This window comes from Haemaphysalis longicornis, unplaced genomic scaffold, assembly GCF_048455015.1.
Source record: "Haemaphysalis longicornis isolate Haplotype H1 unplaced genomic scaffold, Haemaphysalis longicornis Haplotype H1 scaffold_2, whole genome shotgun sequence".
In the NCBI taxonomy this organism is placed as follows: Eukaryota; Metazoa; Arthropoda; class Arachnida; order Ixodida; family Ixodidae; genus Haemaphysalis; species Haemaphysalis longicornis.
Window position 1 is genome coordinate 139376444 of NW_027526295.1, and position 11239 is coordinate 139387682.

An 11239-nucleotide genomic window follows, 5' to 3' on the forward strand; every position below is an offset into this window, starting at 1 on the left:
TAACCTTAAAATGCAAAAAGGCTGACCTCAGATGTCAGATACAAAATGCCGGACAACAGCCTAATATCATCTTCACACAAGAACCTCCCGGATGTCATACCATTCCAGGCTCGCCGCCTCCAGCAATCCCCGCATCACTCACACAAAACGTCGCACTTAACAGAGCACAACTCCTGTACTCACCCTAACTTTGGTCCACAACAGCATTACAGCCATCCAGATCGACCCCTCTGAATGGAACACCGACACACAAGAAACGGTGACCGTACAATGCCAACCAACGAGTACGATGGCACCCCTAACAGTAATTAATGCATACTGTAAACCAGGCATGGGACATTGGATTGGTGGATTTGGGTAAAAAAAATTAGTTCCCTTCCATTCTGTGAAGATGGATGACCTACGAAGCTGGAGGCAGTCGACGGAGTGCACGAGACAAACCACGTTTGATTGTAATTCAGGATTGGGCATACTTTAGAGCCATATAGCTGAACAAAACTTGGAAGGACTCGAGTTTAATTCTAGCGAACAAAGATGGGGCTGCCTGTTGCCCTTCCGTGTTGTGGGAATCTTACTGTTCGTGTAACACAACCCAATCCGTTCGACCAGTGAAGACACCAGACAGGTCGCAATCGGCTGTTTGACATCCACGTGTAAACCTCCCGCCTTCACAGCCGACATGTCACCAGCGATCGAGATGAGCTCTCGAGCTCGAAGTAATGGTATGAAACCTATAACTTCATGTGCACCCTTCCTTCCCTCCCCCTCCTCCCCCCACTCTCCGCACGTGCACGCATAAACCGGCAACCGGTTATGTGCCGTTGCTTATACTTGAAAGACACCGGCAAATAACAGTGTGAAAGAGGGGTCGGCGGTGGCGAAAAGAAATTCCGGAGCGGCGCCGAGTAAAGCAGCTCCGCCGGAATGAAAACTGGTGGGGGGTGGGGGGGGTGGGGGGGGGTGGGGGGGGGTGGGGGGGGGGAGGTCAGACATATAATGCTTCGAAGTAAAAAGTGGCATAAGACCACAAATATATACAGTCCGTACAGCCCCATGCCGCCACACAGCATGGGGCTGTACGGACTCAAGTCCACGAGGCCTCAAACTACAAGAAGTCACCACACAAGCAATGATGACACTAACTACTGATATCCTGGAACCTATCGGTATTGGAAAATAGAATTGAAAGAAATACGGTGCCAGACCTTGCACGGACCAGTCAACCCAAGGTATATAACACCGAAGGGAACATGGGCAGCGATAATCACATCGTTGCGATTGAATAAGCGCCCTTAAGACCAAAACAATGCAGCCGATGAACCGAAATTCCAGATTGGCATCATCTCCCTTACGGCTTGGGACGAGGTCCGAACCTTGGTCCAGGCATAGGAGCCACCAGTGAACCAAGAGGAATGGAGCAAACAGATCTACCAAGCCGTACGCAAGCACACCACAGAGCTCACTACTACAGAAGAACAGCCGACCGTTGACAATGTCCTCGCATTATGGGACGGGCGGCTTAGCCTGAGAAAAAACTGCACGAAAACAAGCACAAAAAGCTACGCCGGCAACTTCAGCAACCCTCCGACGAAATTCAGAAATATTCGCAACAGCTCACCAATGACAAATAGGTGCAATTGTGTGATACCGCATGAACGGCCACCACCATACAAGCAAAGTGTGGCGCATCCTGAATCGCCTACTATAGGCAACAAGAAACCAAACCACATTATTCAAAAGCTCAAGCTCCGCACAAAAATGACTAATGACGACATAGCTGATCTCTTACTGGATCATTTTCCCTCCTCACCACCACAGTGTCTAATAACGAGTGTCCGAAGACATCACTCCCACGGCCATCAACCATTCAAAAATCATGAACTGCAAAATGCCCTACAAAGCACTCAAAGAAATACAGCTCCCGGACCAGACCAAATCACGTATAAACTGCTGCAGAACCTACCGTACAACCACTTAGAAGCCTTCCTATATTATATAAACGAAGCCTGGGAGAGTAGCCATGGAATGGAAAAGTGCACACGTAGTTGCTATTCCAAAACATGGTAAATCACCTGATGACATCAAGAATTTACGCTCTATTTCTCTTACCTCCTGCATAGGAAAACACATGAAAAAAAAATGGCTCAGGCCCGCATCGAATAGACAATAGAAGAAAGCCAGGCCTTTTCCTACACAATGACCAGTTTTCTGGTCATTGTGTAGGAAGACACCATGCTGCTCAAGACACCATACTCCGGATTCATAAAGACATAATGGAGAGAGACACAGAAGGCTCTTTATTAGAAGAGAAAGCCGAGATGTTTGCCGGAATTGCAACACTGACATGCTACTCGGCGGGGGAAGGGTAGGGGGAAAGAAAAGGCCGCATAGATTACAGGGCTAAAGAAAGAATAAGAGATGAAATGAAAGAAGACAGAAAAAAAATGACGTTCAGTTTGTGAGTAGTGGGATTAGGTCTGTCTTCATTGTAATCACGCCAATCTCGTCCAGATAGTCGAACACCGCCTCCAGTACTTTACGTTGAACTGGTAGAGATGGCCATAGACCAAGAAGTGCTTTTAAGATCATTGATACTAGGCTGAGGCGCTCTAGTTTCTGCACAAGACTGCACCTTGCGTGTATGTATACGGAGCATTCTAGCAGCAAATGCTTCACGGTTTCCGGCGACCCGCAGTTGTCGCAGTAAGGGTTTGTGGTGACACCAAGTCGAAAAAGGTATGACTTCGTAAGCGCTGCGTTGAGACGAAGTCGGTGGTATAACGTCTCTGATCCGCGCGGAAGTACCTCTGGCAGCCTTATCCTGAGCTCAGGGTCTATGTAGCGTAGGAAGGCATGGTGGTGATCTGGAAGAGACCAGAGACGGTTCCGTTCCATTAAAACGAGCGCCTTCGCTATAGTTGTGGCATCACCCTTAGGGAAAAAATCTTCCTCACATTTCGCATTTCCAGGCCCCTGCGAGCAGCTTCATCCGCCTTCTCATTTCCTAGAACACCACAGTGACCGGGAAGCCACTGAAACATTATACGGTGTCCAACAGGTGGTACAGATGGTCCAGGTATGTGATGTCACGAGAGGCATGTTCATGAATAATGAAGAAGTCGCTAGGTTGCAGGCTTCGGAGAGCCGCCTTCGAGTCTGTGAAAACAGTCCATTGGTTCGGCTGCTGGCGTAAAATGTAGCGCATAGCTGCCTTGATGGCGTGAAGCTCGGCGGTCATAGATGATGTCGCACGCTTGAGGCGATAGGAGAACATCTGGTCAGTAGAGGGAATAAATATTCCGGAGGAACTACGCTCAGGTGTGCAGGAGCCATCTGTGAAGATGTGGTTTGCTGAAGTGTTAATTGTGAAGTGTTAATTGTAGGAGTCCATTTGAGGCATGCTCTTTTTGGAGTCAATTCCGGGGCTCCTGCATCTGAAATGTAGGGGCGAAAGGATCCAGGGTGGAAAATTAGATGGCATTGCTTTTGGTGTCTCAGAGGGAACAGAAAGATTTAGCGTCCTGAGTATCTGCCCAAAACTCGAATTACCATTTTCAACCATGCGTGTTAGTATATGGCTTTTGGCGTGCAGCCGTTGACGCAGATGTATTCGCACAATCTCCTGGAGTCGAATCACGAATCACGAGACAGCCAGCTTCAGCAATCGTACCTAAGCACGACGACCCTTTCGGGAGGCCGAGGCAGATGCGGAGGCAGTTGTTTCTGGTCGCATCTAGCTGCTTTCTTCTTGTGGGCGGGCTCTTCTGGAGGACAGGGAGGCTGTAACGCTGTAGACCACCGACATAGGCTTTGCAGAGCAGTATCATAGAGCGACAGTCACTGCCCCACCGACTGCCGGCGAGATGCCCCAGGATTTTTGAGATTGCGGTTATTTTTGTACGGAGTTTCTTCACTTCAGGAGCCCAGGAAAGATTCCGGTCTAGGAAGTTTCCTAGCAACCTTTGGGTTCGCATATATTGTAGGATGCGGCCTCCGAGAACTAGTGCATATCGTTTCATGTGCTTGCGGGTAAAACCAATGGCGACACTTTTCTCGGAAGAAAGGTGGAGTCCTCTTGATGAAAGATACGCAGATATTTTTGTGAGAGCTTTTTGCAGCCTTTTCTGCGTGGTACGACGCGATCGCAACGCACTCCAGATGCAGATATCGTCCGCATAAAGTGTGACGTGGACGCCAGGTGGGAGTACTCGCTTTAGGTGGATAAGAGTAAGGTTAAAGAGCAGGGGGCTCAAGACGGCTCCTTGAGGTACTCCTTTTTCTACAATATAGTAGAAAGAATGGCCATCCAGCGTGGACATGAAAAGTTGTCGCCCTTGCAGGTAACTTGAAATGCAAACGTAAAGTTTTCTGCCAAACCCAAGAGCAGCAAGGGATGTTAGAATGGCATCATGAAAACTGAATCAAATGCCGATTTAATGTGTAAAAATACGGCAATAGGAACATATCCTTTATGTAATTCTTCTTTCAGAGATGAAACTAGAGCAATCACGTTGTCAATGGCTGCTATATTTTCGCAAAAGCCGTTCATCTGAGGCGGATGAAGTTTTTAGATGCGAAGCATCTCAAGCTTGGGGCTGTGTCCCTCCCTCCCTTGTTGTCGTTGTTGTCCGCCGTCCGCACTCTACTGCGCATGCGCGTCTCTTCAGCCCCGTCAGCGTTTGGCCTGACGTCAGCGCAGTCCACTATAAATAAAAGAAATAGGCGGCGCCCGGCCACGACTCTCTGGCCGCAACGGGAGGCACGTGGCGCTCTTCCCACTGCGCTACAAACCGAGACGGGAGCATGTGCTATGAACGCGCCTTATGTCCTTCACTCATTCAAACTGCGTCAAGAAGCTACTAATACAACGAAGGCACGCGAAGCTGAACGTCAACGGAAACGACAAACTGAAAACTTTAGACGAAGATGTTGAATTTCCCGTGGGAAAGTTGTGGCGGGAAGCGCCACGCGCCTTGCAGCTCAACCAGAGAAGAGGACGAAGAGGGCGGGCAGCAGGGTAGGAGCATGAGCACGCAATAAAGAAAGGCGAGAACCAGGAGGTGTTCGATCAGGTAACGCGGGTGTCGGTCTCTTCGCTGTCTTTCTCTGTCTGTACATGGGGGTTCACACTACGTTCCCATTCGTGCTCCGATAAATGAAACAACATAACGGCAACACAATGGAACCTACACGGAACCCCCATGATGCTTTGCATCCTCCTCATGGTTCGCCACGGGAAGATGGGGTAATGTATTTTTGCTCTCAAGGTACCAGGTCGTTCTTCTGAATATCATTTTCCCCATAATTTTGCCGACACAGCTTAGCAAAGCTATTGGTCGGAAGGTGTCATAAGTCATTGGTGGTTTACCAGGTTTTAGGATGGCCACTAGCTTAGCTAGTTCCATTGGGAAGGTACTGTGCCACAGAGCCAGATTGAATTATAATATTCTAGGAGACGCAATCGAGAGTGATGGGACAGGTAAGAAATGGCTTCGTAAGTTATTTCGTCTTGACCCGGTGAAGAACGTTTGCTGGCACGAGAAATGGCTGCGTTGAGTTCGTATATGGAAAAAGGAAGGTCGATGGCCGGGCAAGCTGCAAGCGGGACTTCGGAGGGGGCACTTGTGGGGCGTGTCGGCGGTACTGATCTTGTAGACAGTAACCTACAATACTCTTCAGCCGCCTCTTTCATTGAGATGTCGTCGTGCAATGATAACGCTCGGAATCGGTACAGCTGCTGAATATCGCTGCGCATTCCCTTAACGACGTGCCAAATTCGCGATAGAGACTTGCGAACGTCCAGTTTTGAGCAGAAGTACCGCCATCGCTGTTTGCTCAACTTTTCCAAGTGGCGTCTTACCTGCCTCTGCGTTCTGCGAGCCTCTCGAACGTCTTGTGATTCCTTCGTGCGTCGTGCGTTACGTTCCGCATGCCTGCGAAAGGCTCGTAATCTTTCATAGTCTTGGTCTGTCTTCACGTTGAGACGATCGACCGTGGATCGGGAGGACTCCTGAAGGCAGTTGGTCATGGTTGGAATCAGGTCGTCGTCTCCAGTTGCCGCCGTAATTCTGATATTTACGCGGGCTGTGTAGGCTTCCCAGTCCGTGAGTTTGATCCTCTTTCCACCTCGACGCACAGCCGCATTGGGAGAGGATATGAGCGCGGGATAGTGATCGCTCCCTCTCGTTTTTAAATCTGTTCTCCAAGCAAATTTTCGTACGAAATGGCTTGATACAACCGAAATATCAATGCAGCTGCTGATTGTTGCGTTTTTCAGGAACGTAACACTGCCGTCATTCAGTGGCTCTGTACTATATTTCATCAGCTCAGCGAGTCTTGCTCCGCGGGAATTTGATTCTGCGCTACACCAAAGTTTGTTGTGTGCATTGAAATCGCCGCAGATGAGGTGTGGCGGAGGAGTGCTGGTGATGATACTTTCAAGCCTGGAAGCATCAAAGGCAGTCCCTGACTCTAGGTAGGCAGCAATTAATGTGAATAATTGAGTGCCAATTATAGTCCTTGCGCAGACGTACTCTTCGGTTTGATGAGGTGGGACGGCCACTGCTGCAGCAGGTACATGATTGCAGAAACCTATGAACAGTCGGCTAACACCGTTTAAATGTAGCGAATGAAGAATATAATAATTCTTCAAACGAAATGGATCTCCAACGCGAGATTCGGATATCACGATAAATTGAAACTGGTATAAACGAAAAAGTTCCCCAAAGTCGGCAAGTTTCGAACGAAAGCCACGGGCGTTCCACTGAAAAACTGTGCAGTCCTTGAGATGGGTGTTTATAGACACTTTCGGAAATGGGGACGGCGGCTGAGTCATCATTTGTAGGCTATGCCATCTCGCTGTTGCGTCGTGAAGTTAGAGGCTATTAGCGGCTCTGGAGCCAGAACAGCCTTGACTTCAAGGAAGCGCCGAGAGGAAGGGTTAGCCCGTAGCAGTGCCTTAATGGCTGCGAAGAGCATTGGAATAAGCAGATACACCATGTCGATCTGACCGTTCGGGCTTGTTGATTCCTCATGGTCTCTTGGAAAGCGCCGTATCGAGGGAGAGGATTGATCCGGAGAACTAGCACCAGAACGGACTTTTGAATTTTTGGTCGGTGACTGTTCTTAGACTATTCCCGCATAGGACTTCTTTGGAGATGCACTTTGAAGTGGTGGGACATGCGTCAATAGCATATCACTGGTAAAGACTAGATCAGGGTTCAGTGGAGGTTCACGTCGACTTGGAACTTTGCCCTGAATTTGCTCGATATTGCGAGCAAGAGTAGCGGCCTTTTTTCTTTGGGCAAGCTCCGCACGACGCAGGATGCGGCCCGCCAGAGTTCGCGCACCGAGGTTGGGCCCATGAAATGCAGTCTTTATACGAGTGAGACACGGCACATATCTTACAGCGTGCTGGCGCTCTGCAATTTTTGGCGGTATGTCCATGCCTCTGACATTTGAAACACTGGGTGGCTGTAGCTGTTGAATCTCCCGATGGGTATGCGCCTCTTAATCACCATCATCGTGTACACCATGTCAGTAAAGTTAACATCCCCGCTAAGGGCAGCCATGGCCCAGGTCTCGATTGTGTCGTTCTTCCGTAATAGTACCCATGTATTCTGTTACAGAGAAGCTGCAGAAGCCAAGGAACACTCGTGCGGGTAGTGGCGTGCCAGACCTGAACTCTAGAATGACGGATCGCCGGCGAGTTTTAACAATGACGTTGTCCTCGGTACGCAAGAAACTTGCCTGCGAGCAGATAGCACTCCTTGGTCACGTAGGCAGCTCCCAAGCTTCTCATCCGTGTATTCTAGAGGGACGCCTTGAATCCTTCCGAAGGTTGTCAAGTATGACTGCGGAAGTCGAGCTCCAACCACGTGCCAGCGAGGGTGGATACCTGTAGAAGACGATTGACCGCGGGCAGAGTTGACACGGTGACAATCAGGCTGCCATCCTTGTTCAGGCGATGAGTCAAAACTTTTAAATGCGGAGCATTTCTTAGGTTCGCCTGGTCCTCCGTCGTTGATGGCGGCGCCGTCCACACGCTCACTGCGCATGCGGAACTCTCCTCCTTACACCCACAGCTCTGCGATACTACACTATAAAAAAAAGAAATAGCTAGCGGCGCCCGGTTTCGATCCCACGACTCTCTGGCCGCAACGGGAGGTACGCGGTGCTCCTCCCACTACGCTACAAATCCGGGACAGGAGCAAGTGCTACGAACGCGCCTTATGTCCTTGACTCATTCAAACTACGTCAAGAAGCTACTGATACAACGAAGGCACGCGAAGCTGAACGTCAACGGAAACGACGAACTGAAAACTTTAGAGGGGGATGCTGAATTTCCCGTGGGAAAGCTGTGGCGGGAAGCGCCACGCGCCTTGCAGCTCAACCAGCCCCGTCCGCAGCGCCTCTGATGCTGATTGTGGCAGGATGCCCCTAGGGATTGGCCAACCAGAGAATCCATCACGAGATAGGTTCGCGTTCAACCACCGTCGTCATCTTCCCGTAGGGGAACCGCCGAAGAAGAACGAGAAGACAAAGCTGAGAAGAGGAGGGCGTGTACATTGCTCTCAGCCGGTGCACCAATGTCAACAACCTTTAACTCACCAAAGCTGACGGAGACTACCGATTCTACCACAGAGACAACATCGACAAGAACATGATGGACGAGTTTCGGCGCCTCGAGAACCACCGCCTAATCACCGTAACACAACAGCACTTGCGTGCCTTTGCCACCGGTGTGGACCCGGACGCGGAATTCCCTCTGGCGCTAGTAAAAACCAGATCACTCAACATAACGGCAACACAATCGAACCACACGGAACCGCCACGATGCTTCGCATCCTCATCAGGGTTCCCCACGGGAAGATGGTGTAATTTTTTTTCTTGTGCCGCTGTCACGACCTCCGATGCGACGATGTTGGGGTTGGCTCTCCAGAGACTGCACCCTGTTTGTGCGGGTTTAAACACGACGGGGATTCCCGTGGTTCGCTTTTTCTTGTACGAAACCGGTGTGAAGGCCTTGTTCATTTCTTCCACGTTGTTATCAGGAGCGACAGCACCGTCCAGAACATGGGCGATAGCACGCTTTTTGGAGGCTGGTGGACAGTTGGGGTCTGTAGGGCTCGGTGTGCCGCACGACGCAGCTGAAGCAGGCTCGTTCGGTCCCGGTGGAGCGGACATGCTCTGGCCAGTAGAGTCCATTACGGCGGCATAGAGCGCAGGCAGTGGCGGCACCCTGCCGAGCATCAGGGTACGCTCGCCGGCATCAGCAAGCCGTTTGATGCGGTGTTTTCGACGCCTGAGCGTCTCCGGGTGGTTAACAGGAGGCCGCGTGGAGGCGGGAAGGGGTTGAAGGCTGGGAAGAGCACAAAAAGCGAAGAAATTGCGGGGCAGCTAGGATAACCTGCAGCCCGAACCGACTTCTTGATCTCCTTTTTCCAACATAATGGAAGCGAAAGCACTGCCGAAACCCGCACCATAGTTGGGAATCGGGATCGATATAAAGAAAGCTTTTGACTCCGTCGCTCACGAGCCAATACTCGAGGCAGCAAAAAGAAACAAATTAGGACTCAGAACTACCCAGTATCTCAGAGATTTCCTCATTAACCGGCTTGTCCAAATTACATCCGTAATTCGCGCAAACTTACAGCAGGAGTGCCCCAAGGAGTCATTGTACCTCCAACTCGGTTTAACTTGGCCATGAGCGATCTTCCACCCCTCCTGAATGCTATCCAGGAACTAAAAAATGCCATCTATGCCGATGAAATTGCTCTTTGCTGTCACACGGGCTCTGCTGGCATTGAAGAGACGCCACAGTGAGGCGTAGACACACTCACTCAATACATTACATAGATTGCACTGGTGTGCTCTCCTGAGAAGACAGAGTACACGGTTGTCATAAACTCCCGCAAGGCTCGCGCAAACGATACCGGAGGACTCATCAAGCTACACCTAAACGGCAAATAAAATCCTCGAAAACATTCCATACGGATCCGACGGCAAAGGTATAACCTGGCTGAAAATCATCACTACTTAAGCAAACCAGACCCTCCACGTAATAAATAGGGTTTCCCGCAGCAATCATAGTATAAAGGAACATGAAGGCCGCTAGGTGGTGGGAGCTCTCCTTGTCGCACAGATTATGTACAGCCTTCCTTACTACTATCTGGCAAAAAACTCAGCATGCGAAACTCAAAGTAATTCTCCTCAACGCCAGCCTTATCATAACAGACACCGCAAATTTCACCGAAAATGACCGGTTACGCATACAGACGCGTTGAATACACTCAGTGAGAAGACTGACACGCACTATATCGCCTAAACCTGAAGACTACAAGGATGCCTTCAAGGTCGTCTCAACTTCCTAGATATAGACAATACCATAACGCAGCTCCAGCATATTCCACTAGGGCCCCCACCACGGTCCTGTCCAGCCAATATAACCTTGAAGTTAACACCCAAAAATGTGGGTGCAGACCCGGCAAGTCGCCGCCCTGATAGGGCAAACCGCTGCAACAGGAAGACTTCCTCCCCAGGAACAACGGCAATTTACACCGACGCTGCGCACAACAAAGACACCAAAATGGGAACGACGTCCTCTCCGCAGTAGCCAAGTGCGTCTGGAACCATCGTCGACATCTCTGGAGCTTCAGGCTATTGCCAACGCCATAGAAACACACCGAGACAAAACGAAACTGGTCGTCATCACGGACAGCAAATATGCAATTCGCAATCTACGGGAAAACCATATGTACTTCCAGATGCGCTACACTCTCGCCAGTATTGCAACTACCTCGAGCTTCACACCTCAGTGATCTGGGTCTCTGGACACGCAGGTGTAAGGGGGAGTGAGAAGGCCCATGCCTTAGCCCAAGCTGTTCTTCATGATCCGGGCACCCCAATACCCTGGCCTCCCCTGTATGACCCAAAAGAGCACCGCCGAGACATGCATCACACTCGCAGGCAGTACTTGCGGGACGTCAGAGATCAGAGAACCACCACCCTCCCCTACCCCAGAAAATTCGCCCATGCTGACGGTTTCCTCATTAGACGAGCCCAAGCCAGCACGCTACCAACACAACACATATAACACAATTTTACAGGCACACGAAAATGCTCACACTGTGGCCAATACCCCAATAATGAACCCGCCCTCTGGACATACCCAAACATACGAACCGTCCTGAGATCTTCCATCCAGCCGATTCCCGCAAAGCGCCCTTCTAGCTGGGAG